This window comes from Delphinapterus leucas, chromosome 3 (assembly GCF_059928025.1).
Source record: "Delphinapterus leucas isolate spDelLeu-1000000601 "Yukka" chromosome 3, BTC_Dleu_Yukka2, whole genome shotgun sequence".
NCBI classification, from domain to species: domain Eukaryota; kingdom Metazoa; phylum Chordata; class Mammalia; order Artiodactyla; family Monodontidae; genus Delphinapterus; species Delphinapterus leucas.
In genome coordinates, this window is record NC_143131.1 from 56631062 (window position 1) to 56653345 (window position 22284).

Here is a 22284-nt window from a genome sequence, read left to right on the forward strand (position 1 = left end):
TTTTGGTTTGGCTGCTCTCCTCTTTTTATTTCTTATTACTTTTTAATTTTTTAATTTTTAATAATTTTTATTTTTTATTTTAATAACTTTATTATATATTTTTTTCTTCCTTTCCTTCATTATTTTTCACTTTTCTTCTGAGACGTGTGGTTGACAGGGTCTCGGTGCTCTGGCCAGGTGTCAGGCCTGTGCCTCTGAGGTGGGAGAGCCAAGTTCAGGACACTGGTCCACCAGAGACCTCCCAGCTCCATGTAATATCAAATGGTGAAAGTTCTCCAAGAGATCTCCATTTCAATGCTAAGACCCAGCTCCCCTCAATGACCAGCAAGCTACAGTGCTGGATACCCTATGCCAAACAACTAGCAAGACAGGAACTCAACCACACCCATTAGCAGAGAGGCTGCCTAAAATCATAATAAGGCCACAGACACCCCAAAACACACCACCAGACACGGTCCAGCCCACCAGAAAGACAAGATCCAGCCTCATCTACTAGAACACAGGCACCAGTCCCTTCCACCAGGAAGTCTACACAACCCACTGCACTAAACTTACCACCCACTGGGGGCAGACACCAAAAACAATGGGAACTATGAACCTGCAGCCTGCAAGAAGGAGACCCCAAACAGAGTAAGTTGAGCAACATGAGAAGACAGAGAAGCACACAGCAGAGGAAGGAGCAAGGTAAAAACCCATCAGACCAAACAAATGAAGAGGAAATAGGCAGTCTACCTGAAAAAGAATTCAGAATAATGATAGTAGAGATGATCCAAAATCTTGGAAGTAGAGTGGAGAAAATAAATGTTTAACAAGGACCTAGAAAAACTAAAGAGGAAACAAACAATGATGAACGCAATAAATGAAATTTAAAATTTTCTAGAAGTAATGAAGAGCAGTATAACGGAGACAGAAGAACGGATAAGTGACCTGGAAGATAAAATAGTGGAAATAACTACTGCAGAGCAGAATAAAGAAAAAAGAATGAAAAGAATTGAGGACAGTCTCAGAGATCTCTGGGACAACATTAAAAGCACCAACATTCGAATTATAGGGATCCCAGAAGAGGAAGAGAAAAGGAAAGGGACTGAGAAAATATCTGAAGACATTATAGTTGAAAACATCCCTAATATGGGAAAACAAACAGTCAATCAAGTCCAGGAAGTGCAGAGAGTCCCATACAGAATGAATCCAAGGAGAAACACACCAAGACACATATTAATTAAACTGTCAAAAATTAAATACAAAGAAAAAATATTAAAAGCAGCAAGGGAAAAACAACAAATAACATACAAAGGAATCCCCATAGGGTTAACAGCTGATCTCTCAGCAGAAACTCTGCAGCCAGAAGGGAGTGGCATGACATATTTAAAGTGCTGAACAGGAAACACCTACAACCAAGATTACTCTAACCAACAAAGATCTCATTCAGATTCGACAGAGAAATTAAAACCTTTACAGACAAGCAAAAGCTAAGAGAATTCAGTACCACCAAACCAGCTTTACAACAAATGCTAAAAGAACTTCTCTATGCAGGAAACACAAGAGAAGGAAATGACCTACAATAGTAAGCCCAAAACAATTAAGAAAATGGTAATAGGAACATACATATCAATAACTACCTTAAATGTAAACAGATTGAATGCTCCACCCAAAAGACATAGACTAGCAAAATGGATACAAAAACAAGACCCATATATATGCTGTCTACAAGAGACCCACTTCAGAACTAGGAACACATACAGACTGAAAATGAGGGGATGGAAAAAGATATTCCATGCAAATGGAAATCAAAAGAAAGCTGGAGTACCTTTACTCATATCAGATAAAATAGATTTTAAAATAAAGAATGTTACAAGAAACAAAGAAGGACCCTACATAATGATCAAGGGATCAATCCAAGAAGAAGATACAATAATTTTAAAAATTTATGCACCCAAAAAAGGAGCACCACAATACATAAGGCAAACGCTAACAGCCATAAAATGGGAAATCGAAAGTAACACAATCATAGTAGGGGACCATAACACCCCACTTTCACCAATGGACAGATCATCCAAACAGAAAATAAATAGGGAAACACAAGCTTTAAATGATACATTAAACGAGACGGACTTAATTGATATTTATAGGACATTCCATTCAAAAACAACAGAATACACTTTCTTCTCAAGTGCTCATGGAACATCCTCCAGGATACATCATATCTTCGGCCACAAATCAAGCCTCAGTAAATTTAAGAAAATTGAAATCATACCAAGTAACTTTTCCGACCACAACGCTATGAGACTAGATATCAATTACAGGAAAAAAAAATCTGTAATAAATACAAACACATGGAGGCTAAACAATACACTACTAAATAACCAAGAGATCACTGAAGAAATCAAAGAGGAAATCAAAAAATACCTAGAAACAGGGCTTCCCTGGTGGCGCAGTGGTTCAGAATCTGCCTGCCAAGGCAGGGGACACAGGCTCGAGCTCTGGTCTGGGAAGATCCCAGATGCCACGGAGCAACTAGGCCCATGAGCCACAACTACTGAGCCTGCACGTCTGGAGCTTGTGCTCCGCAACAAGAGAGGCCGCGACAGTGAGAGGCCCGCACACAGCAATGAAGAGTGGCCCCCCTCGCCGCAACTAGAGAAAGCCCACGCACAGAAACAAAGACCCAAAACAGCCAAAAATAAATATATAAATTTTAAAAAATACCTAGAAACAAATGACAATGAAAACACAATGACCCAAAACCTATGGGATGCAGCAAAAGCAGTTGTAAGAGGGAATTTTCTAGCAATACAATCCTATCGTAAGAAACCAGAAACATCTCAGATAAAAACCCTAACCTTATACCTAAAGCAATTAGAGAAAGAAGAACAAAAAATCCCCAAAGTTAGCAGAAGGAAAGAAATCATAAAAATCAGATCAGAAATAAATGAAAAAGAAATTGAGGAAACAACAGCAAAGATCAATAAAACTAAAAGCTGGTTCTTTGAGAAGGTAAACAAAATTGATAAACCATTAGCCAGACTCATCAAGAAAAAAGGGGAGAAGACTCAACTCAATAGAATTAGAAATGAAAAAGAAGTAACACTGACACTGCAGAAATACAAAGGATCATGAGAGATTGCTACAAGCAACTATATACCAATAAAATGGACACCCTGAAAGAAATGGAGAAATTCTTAGAAAAGCACAACCTTCTGAAACTGAATCAGGAAGAAACAGAAAATATAAACAGACAAATCACAAGGACTGAAGTTGAATCTGTGATTAAAAATCTTCCAACAAACTAAAGCCCAGGACCAGATGGCTTCACAGGCAAATTCTATCAAACATTTAGAGAAGAGCTAACACCTATCCTTCTCAAACTCTTCCAAAATATAGCAGAGGGAGGAACACTCCCAAACTCATTCTACGAGGCCACCATCACCCTGATACCAAAACCAGACAAAGATGTCACAAAGAAAGAAAACTACAGGCCAATATCACTGATGAACATAGATGCAAAAATCCTCAACAAAATACTAGCAAACAGAATCCAACAGCACATTAAAAGGATCATACACCATGATCAAGTGCGGTTTATCCCAGGGATGCAAGGATTCTTCAATATACGCAAATCAATCAATGTGATACACCATATTAACAAACTGAAGGAGAAAAACCGTATGATCATCTCAATAGATGCAGAAAAAGCTTTTGACAAAATTCAACACCAATTTATGATTAAAAAAACCCTCCAGAAAGTAGGCATAGAGGGAACTTACCTCAACATAATAAAGGCCATAATGACAAACCCACAGCCAACATCGTTCTCAATGGTGAAAAACTGAAACCATTTCCTCTAACATCAGGAACAAGACAAGGTTGTCCACTCTCACCACTATTATTCGACATAGTTTTGGAACTTTTAGCCACAGCAATCAGAGACGAAAAAGAAATAAAAGGAAACCAAGTCAGAAAAGAAGAAGTAAAACTGTCACTGTTTGCAGATGACATGATACTATACACAGAGAATCCTAAGGCTGCTACCAGAAAACTACTAGAGATAATCAATGAATTTGGTAAAGTAGCAGGGTACAAAATTAATGCACAGAAATCTCTTGCATTCCTATATACTACTGATGAAAAATCTGAAACAGAAATTAAGGATACACTCCATTTTACCACTGCAACAAAAAGAATAAAATACCTAGGAATACACCTACCTAAGGAGACAAAAGAACTGTATGCAGAAAACTACAAGACACAGATGAAAGAAATTAAAGATGATACAAAAACAGATGGAGAGATACGCCATGTTCTTGGATTGAAAGAGTCAACATTGTGAAAATGACTATACTACCCAAAGCAATCTACAGATTCAATGCAATCCCTATCAAACTACCACTGGCATTTTTCACAGAACTAGAACAAAAAATTTCACAATTTGTATGGAAACACAAAAGATCCCGAATAGCCAGAGCAATCTTGAGAAAGAAAAACGGAGCTGGAGGAATCAGGCTCCCTGACTTCAGACTATACTACAAAGCTACAGTAATCAAGACAGTATGGTACTGGCACAAAACCAGAAATATAGATCAATGGTACAGGATAGAAAGCCCAGAGGTAAACCCACACACATACGGTCACCTTATTTTTGATAAAGGAGGCAAGAATATACAATGGAGAAAAGACAGCCTCTTCAATAAGTGGTGCTGGGAAAACTGGACAGCTGCATGTAAAAGAATGAAATTAGAACACTCCCTTTAACACCATACACAAAAATAAACTCAATATGGATTAAAGACCTAAATGTAAGGCCAGACACTATAAAACCCTAGGGGAAAACATAGGCAGAACACTCTATGACATAAATCACAGCAAGATCCTTTTTGACCCACCTCCTAGAGAAAGGGAAATGAAAACAAAAATAAACAAATGGGACCTAATGAAATTTAAAAGCTTTTGCACAGCAAAGGAAACCATAAACAAGACCAAAAGACAACCCTCAGAATGGGAGAAAATATTTGCAAATGAAGCAACTGACAAAGGATTAATCTCCAAAATTTACAAGCAGCTCATGTTGCTCAATATCAAAAAAACAACCCAGTCCAAAAATGGGCAGAAGACCTAAATAGACATTTCACCAAAGAAGATATACGGATTGCCAACAAACACATGAAAGGATGCTCAACATCACTAATCATCAGAGAAATGCAAATCAAAACTACAATGAGGTATCACCTCACACCAGTCAGAATGGCCGTCATCAGAAAATCTACAAACAATAAATGTTGGAGAGGGTGTGGAGAAAAGGGAACCCACATGCACTGTTGGTGGGAATGTAAATTGATACAGCCACTACAGAGAACAGTATGGAGGTTCCTTAAAAAACTAAAAATAGAACTACCATACGACCCAGCAATCCCACTACTGGGCATATACCCTGAGAAAACCATAATTCAAAAAGAGTCATGTACCACAATGTTCACTGCAGCACTATTGACAATAGCCAGGACACGGAAGCAACCTAAGTGTCCACCGACAGATGAATGGATAAAGAAGATGTGGCACACATATACAATGGAATATTACTCAGCCATAAAAGAAACGAAATTGAGTTATTTGTAGTGAGGTGGATGGACCAGAGACTGTCATACAGAGTGAAGTAAGTCAGAAAGAGAAAAACAAATACCTTATGCTAACACATATATATGGAGAGTATGCTCTTACACATTGGAAAAGAACAAACACCACAAAAAAAATCTATATGTATTAGCACAGAAGGATGTCCATGAAATATTTCAGGTTAAAAAATTTTATAGAAGAGTAGGTCTAATGTGATTTTATTTATCTAAAAGATATATCTGAGCTGATACATGTGTTTATTAGGTGTATCGAAAAACTTCTGGAAAAGGATACAAGAAATCATAGCAATGGTCATGTCTGTGGAGTGAAATTAAGTGGAATTTTACTTTCTGCTTTATTTATGTCTAAAAGGTTTAGTATTTTATAATCAGCACATATTGTGTTTATAATCAGAAAAATAATACTAGTACATTGTGGGGAGAGAGAAAGGTGGACCCTGCGTCCCCTCCTCCCTAATGAAGGAGAGTCCATACCCCATCTTGCTGGCTCCTCAAGAAGCACCGACACAAAGCCACTGAGCGAAAACCAGATAGTGCTGTGCAAACCTTGCTTTGTAAAGCTCCACACGCCTGAGCCTTGAGTCACAGCAGAGATTGGACTCTCTTTAAGGTCACTCTTATTGCCTCTGAAATAACTACTCCACATCTGGGAACAAGTAATACGTTTCCCCAAGGAAGCCCCTGTTTCCCAATCTCCACCCTAGTTTACCATCAGTTTTGGCTCTTGGCCTCTGATGGACCATCTGCTCAGTACGTCTCTTTCTCCTGTTAACAGCCCTCATCATTTTTAAACTGTCTTTAAGCCCAGATTCAGAGGCAAGGGCAACATGATGTCCCCTATGTCTCTGAAATAAATCAGTTCCTGTAATCTTCTTCCTGTGTCCCCTCTGTGAACGTAAGCATCGTTTGAGGTGTCATAATCATCATAACATCTCTGCCCTGAGAATCAATACTTTAAAGCAGGTACTTAGCTGAGGGTGCCTGGCAGGTCAATACAAGCAGAGGCTAAGGGGGACTTTGACAAAATGATTCCAAGGGGCAGAGTACATCTGGAGCTTCACACACCCGAGGGTGATTCAGGAAACAGGTCTAAGATGCTGGGCTAGCAAGGAAAGACAGACTCTGCGTAATTACATTCATAGCTTGAATACTGTGTGTGGGGGTAATTAATAATCTATAAAGGTCCCAAATGAGTGCACATATTGAGTTATTCCATCATTAAAAACAGTGGCAGTATTAATGTGGTTCCTCTGTAGGTTTCATTAACTGGACAGAGTGTCAAGTCAGGGTGGATTTATTTTCATTTCTTCCATTTACTCTTTATTTGGTTCTCTTCCATTGTTCATAAATAGAAGTGGTAATTATTGGAAGGAAAAAAAAAAGCATTTCTCAATTCTTTAGCTGGACAGGTGGAAATTATTTACCTACAATCATCTTGCCTAGTCTGCAGAGAACTAAGTGGAAAGAAACAATTAGGTGGAACATTTTGGATTTTTAAATACTTTGAAAAGTATCAAGGTCTAAATATTAGTGAGTGTGGTTTTTCATCTTGCATTGTGTATATCTGACCTCAAAGTGATCTTCAGGCTAGAGAAATCACTGTGTAGGGCAACTCAAAACTCCTAGCTTGCCCAGCTGTACATAACTTGAGAAAAGTTCTCCGTACCTAGGTCCCACCTCAGAGTACTACAGACTTCCCCAGCATCCCTGGGACAAGCACTCAGAAGGACCCAGGAAGTGAGGCTGGGTTCTAAGGAAAATGGAATATTCGATAGATGGATAGATAGGTGAAAGGACGGATGGATGAAGAGATGAATGAATGAGTAGAAAGAGACAGAGATAGGTAGGTAGGTAGGTAGGTAGATAGATAGACAGACAGACAGACAGACAGATCAGTCGTTTCCTCCCTGCCTCACTCCACACCTGTGTATCCAAGCCAGGACCAGTGATATCTCCTGCTTCAGGAAAGAACCTTACTTCTCCCCAGGCCTGGGTCTTCTCTTGTCCTCTTGATTCCGTTTCCTCCTGTCCCCTCCCAAATCTGCTCCAATATCTATCCCCTCTCTACTGAATTTTAATCTCTCTCCACAAGATCTTCAGCCTACAAACATCTTCAATTCTCCCATGTGCTAATATACACACAAAATTCCCCCAACCAACTTCCCCTCGGGCTGAATTCCTTCATCCCCTCACAGGCTTCTTCTGGACAGAGTCCTCCACATCTTGCAGCCTCTTCGCAGTCACCTCCACCTCACCCCTCATCCCACTGCAAACTGTCATGCACCCTCCCCTCCACCACCCGTCTAAGGTCCACAGCCCCTTCCCCATCCCAAACTCCATGGCTTCCTCTCCCTTTAATATATGACCGCTTTACTTTGCCTTGAAACTTTCTCCTCCCCGATCTTCTATAATAGTTTACTCCTCCATTTCCACCTCTCCAACAATCTTTCTTGATTCATTCATTCTTTAATTTATTCAATAAATATTTATTGAGAACTTATTCTGTGCTAGGCACTGAACGAGATATGCAAGGAACACAAAATGACCCAGGTCTTAACCTTACTCTCAAGAGCCTACAAAGAGATATGGTTGTATGAACAGATAAATTACAATAAAACATGGTAAATATCATCAATCATCCACTCATTGATGCAAAAATAACTATATGCCAAGCACTGTTCTATGTGCCAGGGATACAACTGTGAACAAAACTGATAAAAACTCTGCCTTTATTAAGTTTATTCTGAGAGGAAAAAATAAAACTAAGTATATGAGTAAGAAATATAGTGTAGGTCAAAAAATCATGTTATGGAGAAAAATAAAGCAGGGGAGGAAAACAGGGGGAGTGCTGGGGGGAAGGCAGTTTTGCAGTTTTCAATGGAATGGTCAGGAAAAAGCTTACTAAGAAAGAGACATTTGCACAAAGATTTCAGTAGATGAGGGAGTGAGATCCGTGGATATCTGAGGGAAATTATCCTAAGTAGTGAGAACAGCAAGTGCAAAGGCCCTGAGGTAGAAAATGAGGTCAGGAAAGTATGGTTGAGGAAGGGTAAACCATATAGCCTGCAGTCCATTCAAGGACTGTGAGTGAGATAGGAAACAACCAGACAGGTTGAACAAAGGAATAACATGATTTGAACTAGATGTTAAAAGGATTCCTCTAGCTACCATATATAAAAAAGGAACAGGGAAATCAGTTAGGAGGAGGCCACTGCAGTAATCTAGGGGAGAGTTGATGGTGACTTGGAGCATGGGAAGCAGTGGAACAGATATGAAATGGTTAGATTTGGGGTATTTTTTGAAGGCAGAACAGATCTAATGATGGATTGCAAAAAAGAGCTTCTCAGAGGTGGGGATACTCAGAGAATCCACAAAGTGTGCTACAATCAGGTTGGCCCATCTGTGGAGTCAGCTGCCTTCTGATGACAGCACTAGTCAAGGAAGACCTTTCTTGACTCCATCCCTCCTTTACCTAGCCCCTCTCACCTTCTACCTTGAAATTGACCTGAAATTTTCATCTCAAAATAAGGAAGGAGGGGCATGATGCACATTGGAGACAAAGAAAAAAAGCCAATCAGATCCCCCTTTGCCCAATGCCTGCAGCCAGCCTTGAGCAGGCCTGAGCTGAGGAGGAGGAAAACACTGACCTTTAGTGAAATATACTGATTCTATTACTGGCCTGAGCTTCTGTTGACTGAAAGTGGCCAGAAAGCTACTAGAATTTGCCCTAAATTTTATCTTTCATTCAGGGGCAAGGAAGAATTAGCATGGAAAAAATGTAAAGGGGAAATTGAAGAAAAATAATAAAGTTATTTCATTGTTAAAAGTCATGTATGTGCCATGGAACACTGCTTTGGGAGATTAAGACTTAAATGGTCAACAACTGCCCTTTATGGCAAAGGCCAGTTAAAGAAGTAAACTTGTGTCCAGTTGATGATCTATACCACCAGCCCCAAGCAGAGCTTGCAGGAGCCCTTCTTTTAGGGTTAAATCTGCCATGAAAGGCAGGCCACTGAAAAAGCCCATCGCTTAGATACAAAACCGTTAGAAGCTGGTAGGAAAACAAAGGGTTTTGTGGTTGTTTTGTTTTGTTGTTGCTGCTTAAGGCTTTCAGAAGCAGAAATCCTGCACTAAATTTATGATTTAAATAGATTCTTCACAAGTGAAGATAATCCCTCATTTGACGTTTCTTCACTTGGTTGTTGTTTCCATACTGTTCATATTAAGCCTTGCCAGTTGATTTAGTCTTACCATAATGCACTTGTACCTTTGCTGTTTTGATTATTATCTCCTATTTAAAGCTGACTTGGCACTTTCTTCCTGGGCCCTGACTTCCCCCAGCTTATAAATTTTATGAACAAATTACTTTTTATTTATCAACCTCTTTCTCTGCCCAGCAGTGAATTTTTTGGAAGGTTGGCAAACAAAGCACAAATACTACTTTTTAAGTGAGGCATTCTAATGAGGAAAGCTATTGTCTTTCGGGGAAAATATAAGCCAAGATGGTGCTTTCTTTAAAATTATTGCATTACTTATAAATAAAGAAATAAACATAATTTCAGAAATATAATATAAAGCAAAATATATGTAGTAGTAGTCCTCCAAAAAAACAGAATTAATTCCTTGGAAGAGGTATCTTGCCAGAATTTCACTTCTTCTGGTATATAGATTCTATGCTAGAATGTTCCCAGAAGAGTCATAATCCCCTAACCCCACCACGTTATACCAAAAAAAATAACTTGGAAAGTTCATTATGATTTCAGGAGTGACATCTGACTTACATCAGAGTGAGAGGCTGTCAAACTCAATTGACAGCATCCTCCACCAGCAATGCTTTGCAAAGATATTAAGGTCACCACGAGGGGGACAGGGTCAGTGTACATAAATGAACTCCATGCAAGAAGTGATCCAACATTTAGTGAGTACTTTCTCCATAAGTGACAATTTACATTTTTATCTCAGTTAATCTTCACTGGCTATACAAAACAAGCACTGTTATCCCTACTTTGAGGAGAAAGACATTGGAGATCAGAGAAGTGGAGTGACTTGCCTGAGTTCACACAGTCAGTGTAGAAACTGGATCTGAACCAAATCTATTTCTCTAAAATATAGCATTTTAATTTCAGATAACGCTTCTGAATGTCTCTTCCTTCCCATCAAAAATCTACTACCAATGCTTCTAAAAATCATTAAAATAGCTGATGGGCAGGTACAATAAATTCTAAAAGGCTGGAAGTCAAGACCTTAGGTAGTTGGATCTCTGGATGGTGGTTCTGGAGGTAAGAAGCATGGCCACGGTGCTCAGGAGTCAGGAGGCTCCGGGTTCCTCCTCCAATTCTGCTTCTCCTGTTTACTCATCATCTCAACCACGCTCCTAAGCACCCAGGAGTCCGACCCAAGCAGGATCACTTCCGCTCACAGAAAAGTAAACTGAGACTCGATGGTCCGGATTTACACAGTGAATTCTATCCCAACTTCTTCATCACTAGACAATGATAAACCTGAACTACCCCATATCCAGAACTCCAAACTTCATGATTATTGTTGGCACTTGAACAACACCAGGGGTAGGGGGGCTGCTGTTGTTAGGGGCACCGACCCTCCACTCGGTCAAAAATCCACATATAGGGGCTTCCCTGGTGGCGCAGTGGTTAAGAATCCGCCTGCCAATGCAGGGGACACGGGTTCGAGCCCTGGTCCAGGTAGATCCCACATGCCGTGGAGCAACTAAGCCTGTGCACCACAACTACTGAGACTGCACTCTAGAGCCCGCGAGCCACAACTGCTGAGCCCGTGTGCCTAGAGCCCACGCTCCGCGACAAGAGAAGCCATCACGATGAGAAGCCTGCACACCTCAATGAAGAGTAGCCTCCGCTTGCCGCAACTGGAGAAAGCCCGCAGCAATGAAGACGCAATGCAGCCAAAAATAAATTAATTAATTGTTTTAAAAATCCACATATACAACCCTCCATGTCTGCAGTTCCTGCATATGCATGGTTCAGCATCCATGAATTCAACCCACCACTGATCATGTAATACTGTAGTAGTATCTAGTGAAAAAATCCACATATAAGTGGACCCATGCCATTCAAACTTGTGTTGTTCCAGGGTCAACTGTATCTGGAACTAAAGAAATCCAGAACACAGAATGACCAATTACGTCTGTGGTTGCAAAAATGCCATCTGTCTTTAATAGACTAGGGATAAAAATCCTGAAATTCTCAAGGATTACCAAAAAAAAATTAAAACTTCCCATGAAGCTAAAACAGTAGCTCTGGATGCTAAAATAATGTTTTTAGTAGTGCCGAAATAACACCCCAATGTTCATTGCAGCACTATTTACAATAGTCAGGACATGGAAGCAACCTAAGTGTCCATCAACAGATGAATGGATCAAGAAGATGTGGTGCATATATACAATGGAATACTACTCAGCCATAAAAAAGAATAAATAATGCTGTTTGCAGCAACATGGATAGACTGAAGGTTATTATGCTAAGCAAAATAAGTCAGACAGAGAAAGATAAATACCATATGATATCACTATATGTGGAATCTACAACAGAAGCAGACTCACAGATTTAGAGGACAAACTAGTGGTTACCAATGTTGGGGGGAAGCAATATAGGGGTGGAAGAGTGGGATGTACAAACTGTTGGGTGTAAGACAGGCTAAGATGATGTACTGTACAACACAGAGAATACAGCCTATATTTTGTAATAACTGTAAATGCAGTGTAACCTTTAAAAATTGTATAAAAATAAAATTAAATTCAAAATTTTAGGGCTTCCCTGGTGGCGCAGTGGTTGAGAGTCTGCCTGTCAATGCAGGGGACACGGGTTCGTGCCCCGGTCCGGGAAGATCCCACATGCCGCAGAGCGGCTGAGCCCGTGAGCCATGGCCTCTGAGCCTGCGCGTCCAGAGCCTGTGCTCCACAACGGGAGCGGCCACAACAGTGAGAATCCCGTGTACCGCAAAAAAAAAAAAAATTTTAACAAAAGACTGGGTGTCTTCAGCCCTCTATACAATTGTTTGTGTGCCCTCTATCCTTAATAAGCCGAAGTCCATTGCTGTTGCTTCCAAACAAGAATTCTGACTGAATCAAAATCCAACTCCTAAAACACTTTCCTACACAACCCACCAACTTTCTTTAATGGATGGCCTACATCATAAAGAAAAGGTTCAATTATATTTCATATACTCCAATGACTAGGATATAGAGTATAGAATTTATTTTAGAAAATTTCCATTTAAAACAAAAAGTTGAGGGAAAAGGTTTTGTGACCTAAATCAAGTTATCCGAAACAACAATCATCCAAATACTTTATGCCAAGCTAGGCCAGGGTCTTGAGGTTTTACTGTGATGTGATGCATAATGCAGTGTATAAGACACATTCCATATGAAAGAAATGCTCAGAAATGACCACACAGCATATATGTGGCATGTGTTTTGTGTGTCCGTGCTGTGCGGGAAGCAGGAGAAGAGGTAACAGAGGGAAAGGTATAAGAAGCAGAAGCAGGAAATGGTTATAAACACCTCCTTTTTTGTTTGTTTGTTTGTTTGTTTTGCGGTACGCGGGCCCCTCACCACTGTGGCCTCTCCCGTCGCGGAGCACAGCTCCGGACGCGAAGGCCCAGCGGCCATGGCTCACGGGCCCAGCCGCTCCGCAGCATGTGGGATCCTCCCGGACCGGGGCACGAACCCGCGTCCCCTGCATCGGCAGGCGGACTCTCAACCACTGCGCCACCAGGGAAGCCCAACACCTCCATTTTTGATTTGAAGAATTTCCAATATTTCCAAATTCAAAACTCTGAAGTTTTGAGTGTGACTTGTAATTACTGATAACTAATATTAGGGCCAGACTAGGCTGAGGGTTGGGAAAACGATTATGAAATGTCTCTTATTATAGCTTATACACAGTTTTTAAAAAGAAAGAAAAAAGTTTACCAACAGTAAGTCATGTAGGACTAACTGAACCATTTACCCCAATTTGTCAAAACACCTGGAGTTCAAGGGTACCAAAAAAAAACAAATGAAAAACACATAAGTTTTATGAACCTGTGTGTCTATAGCATATATAAACACACACACACTTTTTTCCTTGTTTTACTACATTCAATTCTACTAGGCAGAGATCTAGAAACAAGAAAACCCTTGCTGTCTCTTCAAGCAATAGGAGTCTATAATATAATCTAGGGCATATAAGCTGCTCCAGTATTCAAGAAAAGTCCATACCTCAAAAGGACCTCCGAGATCAGTTTGAAACAAAAGGAAAGGGAAGGCGTTGAATAAAAAGGAAATGAAGGAAAGGTTGGAGAAAAAGGTAAATTTCTTTGAGACAGAAGGCAAATCATAGTTGATGGCTGTTAAGACTGCTTCGACTGAATTCATTAATCGAATTGTTCAGAGTTCAATGTTGTTTGGTTTTTTGTTTTTGTTTTTTGCGGTACTCGGGCCTCTCACTGTTGTGGCCTCTCCCGCCGCGGAGCACAGGCCCCAGACGTGCAGGGCCAGCGGCCACGGCTCACGGGCCCAGCCGCTCCGCGGCATGTGGGATCTCCCGGGACCGGGGCACGAACCCGCATCCCCTGCATCGGCAGGAGGACTCTCAACAACTGTGCCACCAGGGAAGTCCTCAATGTTGTTTTTTAAACAAAGGATTTAATGTTTTTGATGGAACTGAGCAGATAATTGATTAAATGGTCAAGTCAAACAAAATAGTCCAAGCACATGGGCTACATGCAGCAAGAAAGCTCAAAGGAAAAGATCCTAAAAGTAGCAGAAAAACCGAATGAATTCAGAATGAAAAACAATGCGGAGAAAAAAGAAGAAGGCAAGTGATGGAACAATTGCTCCTGCAGGGATGTGAATTGTGTTGGGCAAATGAATACTTCTGATTAGCTTCTGGCTGTGCTGTTAATAAGGTAGAATTCTGCTGATCGCCTATGATTGCAGCAATTTTCAAAGCATCAGAATGTACACATGATGGGTTTGAGGGAGTGAATGAAGAAAAAGAGTCTACAATATATTTTGAACGAAAAATGAAGGTGAAAACCAGCCATGAAACAATGCCACTAAATCTAAAAATGGGGCGACACAAGGGGCATCCTGCAGCCCCAAAAGGAAACACTCGAGGCAGCAATACATAGGCTGCCTGGAACAGAAAAGTACTCCCATGTCCTTTTCCAGCTGTTTCAAAACAAACGCTTTGAAATAGTTAATTCTACCTTTTTTAATGAAACGTGTCACACAAAGATATTTTCTGGGGTGATGTCAAATTATGTGACATGGAGAGATTGTGGTATGACTGCTACTGCTTTCCACTACCTGGCCCTATACATTGCACATTCCCCTATGCAGATCCATGCAAAATTTACCAGTTAACAGTCAATCAGCAAATATATATGGAGCACCTACTATGTGTCAAGCACTCTGGTGCTGGGATTACAGCAGTAAACAGAACAAACAAAAATCTCTGCTCTGGTGGAGCAAATATTCTAGTTAAGCGGGAAGAGACAGGCAAATAACACATGCAGGAGGTCAGATGGTCATAAATGCCATGGGGAAGGAGACAGCAGGAGTGGCATGGCTCTCCTGGAGCCATGGAGAGCCTTACTCCTTGGAGTAAGGAGTAAATTTAAAGTCATACACTGGAATGCGGGTGAGTGACAGGGGCTGAAAGATGACCTTGGGTCCTAGGTTTCTTTAATTTTATTAATTGTGGTGAATACACAGATCATAAAACTTATCATCTTTACCATTTTTAAGTGTACAGGTCAGTAGTGTTAGGCACATTCAGTGCTGTGCAACCAATCTCCAAAACTCTTCACCCTGCAGAACTAAAACTCTCCTTCCATTAAACAACTCCCCAGACCTCCATCCTCCCAGGCCCTGGTGACCACCATTCTACTTTCTGTCGCTATGAATTTGATTACCCTAGGTACCTCGACCAAGAGGAATCATACAGTATTAGTCTGGTTCTGGGCTTCTTGTAGTGACTAAGGGAAACCACGATAAAGTACGTGATGAGACTAGTCCTGAGGATCTCAAGATAAAAAGTGGGGAGGCTCTGTGTGTTGGAGGGACAGGTGACTAGGGGTCTGCCAGGACCACACAGAATTCTGGGGCCCCTCTTCATGCCCACCCATGTGCTGTTACCTGGAGCACTCACAGACCCTGGGCTCTCTTGGCTCCTGCAGATGGAGGTGTGGAAAGTCCAGGGAGCATCTTCTAACCAGAAGTAAGTGGGACTCTCAGGCTCCCTCTTGACTGCCCAGAAATGCAGCACTGAGAGGGCAGGCAAACTCTCCCAGTACCCGGCACATGGAGTGCCCTCCTCCAATACGTTACACAGAGCACTTGGTTTGCTGTGCTGGTAAATAATGCTGCACTAGCAGGCAGATCCGGTTCAAGTTCTGGCTCCTACAATAGATTCTTTGTGTCGTTGGACATACCCCTTCGTTTCTCAAGGCCGAATTTTCCTCACCGTGAAAATGAGTTCTTTGTCCTTTGTCTATCTTCTCCACTAAAATGGAAGCTCCTGGACATCAGGACCTCTGTTTTGTTGATTGCTGTCTCCCCAGAAAGTAGAAAAGTACCTGGTGCATAATATGGCACTCAATAACTATTCCTAGAATGAATTCATGAACAAATGAGCCTCTGTTATCTGCTTAGCAAGGTGCTGAGCAACGTGGTGAAAATATCTAGGATACCTGAAACAGAAAACAATGCAATTCCAAACTAAATGGTACTAACCACAGGCCTTACTTAGGACCACCCTGAGTTGCTATCGTGGATAAACAATTGGTAACTTAGATAACACTGAGAGAAATGTGGCTAGTCCATAAGAGTCACCACAGAAAGATGAGATTTAAGCTGGGCTCTAAAGGGCAGGTACGTCTGAGGAAGAAAGAAGAAGGAGAAAGTTCTCTTGGGTTGTTAAAAAATACATTCTAGGGACTTCCCTAGGGGTCCCTCAGTTAAGACTCCGCGCTCCCAATGCAGGGGGCCCGGGTTCGATCCCTGGTCAGGGAACTAGATCCCGCGTGCCTGATGCAACTGAAGATCCCGCGTGCCTGATGCAACTGAAGATCCCGCGTGCCACAACAAAGATCCCACAGGCAGCAACTAAAGACCCGGGCACAGCCAAATAAATAAATAAATATTTTTTTTAAAAAAAAGTACATTCAAGCAATGCATAAACAAATGACAGTGAGAAATCCTTCCCAAAGGTCTTCTTTTATCTCTCTACACTCTCTTCCTAGGAGTTCTATTTGTTGGTACATGTTGCATTTGAGGTGCCTGCAGGAGATGTCTAGCTTGCATTTGGAAATGTGAGTTTGGAGCTTGGCCTGGAGATCTAGAATTGGAAGTCATCCACTGAGAGGTAACAACTGCCATGGATGCCATCCAAGAAATCACATCCTTAAAACTTATCCCTACAGCTCTGGATCTTTCAAACAGAAGACGGTATTCATGTTGAGAAACAATCCACATATGCAATCTCAACCCAGCCATGTAGCCATATTGCAAAACCAAGCCGATCCAGAGTGTCCCTCAGGCCTGTGCATGCCCCATCTTACTTAAACACAGGCACCAGAGACCAGTTTGGACCAGGAAACAGGGAAGCAGGGTGACCTTACATCTCAGTTTGCCCAGCACTGTTCTAGTTTATACCTGTTGTCCCAGCATAATTAGCAACAGTACCCCTTTCACTCTCAAAAGCATCCCAGTTTAGATGATAAATTACACAATCTACCAATTCTCCAAATAACAAATTTCTTGAATGACCCGTTCCCCAAATGACCAATTTGCCTAATGTAATTATGTGTTTTAACTTTCTAGTTTAGTTGATTGATTTTCATTTTACTTTCATAATACCACTTTAAAAAATGTTTAGACTGTCTCTTCCCCAGCTCTGTAACACTTGAACTGGAAACTTAAGTCTCTTCTTCTTCCTCTCTACCTGTGCCTCGGTTTCCCCTCTCTCCTTCTAATTCTGTCCCCTTCTCCAGCAGCAACAGCAGGGAGCAGGGGCAGAGAAAATTGGATGTATTCTTCCTATGAATATATTCTCCTCATGAATATATTGTTTTAGGAATATATTCAAGGAAAATATTCTTTTATGAATATATTCTTTATAAATAGTGCCTTCTTGCTTAAATTCTTCAATGTGAAGAGTTCACATTAATGTATCATCCCTATGAATAATAATAACAATGAAAAATATATTTATAACAATTCTTCCTTTGAAGAATGTATCCTCACTAATATACTTTATTCTGGCCCCCAGTACCACCCACCCACACGTCTCAATTTCCCCGGCTTTCTGTCCCTCAAGCTGTTGAAAAACTCTTGAAAAGTCCTTAAAATGCTGTTAGAAAATCAAAATGAAAACCAAAACTAAATAGTATAGATGACATAAATAAGCTTGGTGAATTAGTCCTTCAGTGAAATTGGCCATACAACAAATTAGCTTTCAGCAAATTGGCTTTCAATTAATTGACGTTTAGCAACCTGACCTATGACCTTCCTGACCAGCCCACCTAAAATAGGTTGGCCATTACCCTTCCCATCACCTTGACCCTACCAAAATTCTGTCTCAGATTATTTGTTTCATTTCTTAATGTTTTCGCAAGACCAAATATAATTGTTTGCTTATTATTTTTCTTCATGCCCACTTAGAATATTCTCAGGAGGGCTGAGGCCTCTTTGATTTTGTTCACTAGTGATTCCGTAGCCCTATCCCAATCTCTTGCACATGCGTAGATGCTCAATGAACATCTGCTGAATAAACCAACAACAAATGAATGAATATACAAGAGATGCCAAGAGAATCTCCAGATTCATGATAGGAACAAGAAGGAATATAAATTGTATATTAATCCCTATCTCAGTTCTAACCACCATCATCCCAAGCACCCTCCTTTTCCATTGAAAACTAAAGAGAAGCTATTAAGCAAAACTTTTTTTTAATTGGGTATGAAAAGAAGGGGGAGGGGAAGTGATTCAAGAGATGAGCAAACCGTAAACCGTTTTTCCATCAGACAGAACCTCTTTGACCATCTGAAACCAGAATGCACTGAAGAAAATCTCTATGCCAGATGTTACAACACTGCCCATTTAGTACAGTGCTATTTGAGAGCAGCTGGCGATGACTCAGGACTCAACAAAGACCTTAATGGCTCTCCTGCCAGCCCTTGGGCCATCATTTGCACAGGAAGCAGATTTGGCTTGTCTGCTGATGGTGATGCCTCTCACCCACTTGGACATGACCTCATTTTCATGTCTCCATTTTCCATCTTTGCCATATGCAGTCATAACCTACTGGGAAATACTGTGCCACAAAAATATAAAGCGAAAGCAAATCCTGATCATTTGAAGCACTATTTTAATTGCAATTTTACTGACACACCTCCTTTCATCAGAAATTCATTTTTAATCAGTCTAACACATTTGAATTAGTGTGACGTGGTTTCCTTTTCACCCATTTAATATCTCAAGTCAGAAGTTTATAGCACTGCATCAGGGCAATTATATGAAAGGAGGCTATTTTTCAAAGATGCATATAATTTTATTGTAGATTCATACTGTTTATGAATTAGGTTTATAGGTCTCACCTCGCCTCTAGATGCACTTATAGTCATCAGAAGGAAAGAAGAAAGACATTTCACAAATGAAAGCACAATCTCTTTCCCATCTGGAAACGAATCGCCAAGTCCTAACAAACACAAAGACATTTATTTGCATTTAGACGATGTACCTGGGGGGTGGGGGTGAGGGTAGGGAACAACGTCTTCATTTATCTGCCAGTTCAACCCACTGAGGTCCCGCCAACAACATATCTCCTCAGGAAAGGACAGGAGACAGAGGGGCTGGACAGTGATATTATTAACTGTACTTTCTGAGAGCAGAAGTTCAAGGGACACAGCAGGAATCTTGGAAAATCTCACTTTCTTCCCCTCAAGTCCCTCGGAATTACCCAACCCAAAGTTCCAATAACCGAGTCCCATCATTTTCCAACTTTCAAATACCCAGTGTTCCAAGCCAAACTCTAAGCTTTAGCCTGTCTCCTTCTTTGATTCTAGAAGTCTTAATAGTTAATTAATTTATCAAAGGAGGGAAAGTAAATTATATCATAAACATTTGAACGAAGTCTCCGATTTCATAGCTTTGCTGCCTAGAGGGATGCTGACAGCTATACACAAGACACTGTTTTTGAAAGTGTAATTCAAAACCCATTAGAGGATGTTGAATTATATGTTTTTAATGAAATAAACTAGAATAGTATAAAATAGAAAATACTAAATTGTGTTATACATAATCCATCTCTATTTCATATATTATGTGTGTGGAAGTATATGCTAATAATAATGAACTTATTATTAGTAAACACTCATATAATGCTTGATTTGTATCAGGGACTGTGCCAGGGGCATTATGCAGGCATTAACTCATTTAATCTTCAAGATCATCCTATGAGATGGGACTATTTTTTACCCCCGTTTTACAGTTGAATGAACTAAGACACAGAGAATTTAGGTAATGTACCCATCATGGTCCAGCTAGCAAGTAGCAGACAGGATTTGGACCTAAGTAAACCTGCCCTAGAGTCTTTGACCTTAACACTGCACCAGCCTGCCTCTCCTAAATCTATTTTTTGCTATAGGTTTTAGGCTTTGGGGGTTTTTTTGATAAATAACAATGTAAGGGGATTATATATGATGTATATCCTAGGTTCGTTTCAATTTCAAATATTCTATGCAATTGTCCTTATACCGTCAGGCCATATGATCTAATGCTTTGCTCAGGAAATTGGTCCCTGTGTCATGTATTCCAGTATCACTAATGACACCACCCTGGCCACCAATCATAAACCAGAGATCTTCTGCCTTCATTACCCAGTCCCTGGGATAGTTCAATGGTCCCAAACTCCATGGTGCCAGAGTTAATAAAAAAAACAAAAACAAACAAACAAACAAAAAACACAGTTGCCTAAATTCTGGCAAAAGTATTACACCGTAAGTAGTGAAACCTAAAGCTTTTGAGAGGCTACGTAGTCTTGGGTTGGGAGAAGCTATAGAATTAAGTCATAAGGTAACCACTGCAATGTTTATTTTCCTTATCCTAGTTTACAAAGAACTGAGCTAACTACAAAGGGACCATATAATCCAAGGAAAACATCCTTAAATTTCCAGTCACAAAATCTGACCTCTGCTCTGCCAAAATTATGTAACTCAGGCGAATCACTGATTCACAGCAGCTTCCCTTATTTAGGATTTCATACTCTCCAGAGCACACTAAGCTAACAACCACTCCCTGAGGAAGGCAGAGATGGCTGTTAGAGAGGGCCGTTTCCAACCTCCTTCCTGATGCTTCTACCCTCTACCCACCTCCAGTCTTTCCCTCCCATGCATAGACCTCCCTCCCCCAGAAGAGGAGAAACAGCTAATCACAGAGGTGAGAGGGCAGAGCAGTCACCAGGGGTGTTTCACTAGCAGGCAGTGGAAGGTCAGCGCCCCGTGAGATTCACTCTTTCACCTCCTGCACCCGTGTGGGCAGCCCACCTAAGGTATCCTCTTCTCTCTTGCTCTTCGAGGACATGCTGTGAGAGCTCCATCCAGATTCCCTAGAATCCCCTGTACCAGTTCTGTGCACCGTCCTTGAGCTTCCGGGTGCTGCTTCGCTCCTAACGGCCCAGTCTGTGACCTTCTTCAGAGGATTAACCTGGAGCCACTTCACATGGATATACTTAGAGCCATGGGTGCCCAGGAGCTCCTGTCGCACCCCACCCCCACCCCAGGGGACTCCTAACCAGTGACCAGATGTGCAGCAGTGGGAAAGCCCGGCTCCCTCCCCTCGGACGAAACAAATTCTGAGATGTCATTTATACTCAGAGTCCCCCCATAACATCTGGAATCTCGGAGTCCTCCCGGAACATACCCTTGCTGGGCTCCACCTTCCCCGGACCCTCCACCCACTCCCTTGCAGTTTCCCCCGAGGGCACTTCCTGAAGTAACTACTGGCATCTGTATCACAGCCTCAGGGTCTGCTTCTGGGAACCTGACGTAAACTCTCTCCCTGTTGCAGATCTAGGCCTGTCTGAGGAGGTAAGCCTCATCAGATTTTCTCTCTCTCTTTTTACTTGGCTTCCTCTTCACCTGCAACTGGGTTAGGTCAGGCCCTGCTCCACAGAGGGGCTTGGCCATCTTAGATTCAAGAAGGGCCTAGAAGCTTCATGTAAATCTTCAGGCCTTCGCTGAATTCTCCAACTCAGCTCCCACCCAGAGTCATGCTTTGGTGGTCAGTATTCATTGGTCAACTATTAATACAGCAGGGCTTTAATATCCATTTAGCTACTGTTCTTAAACATCTCCCTCAGCTAGAAAACTTGAGGGGAGGTGTGGTAAGTGATTTAGGTATTCCTGGTTCCCTGGCCCTAAAACTATCACAATGGCAACAGAAACCTCACCTCCAGATTCCTACAACTACGTTAGCAGCCTTTAGACAGTAAAAGAATCAACCCATATAGCTTAAGAGCTAGAAGAGACCTTTGAGTTCTATCCCTTAGTAAACAGATTAAGGAACTGAAGCCAAGACCAGGCATTTTCCCAAGGTCATATCATTTGACAGTAAAGGTTTCCACTGAATCTACGT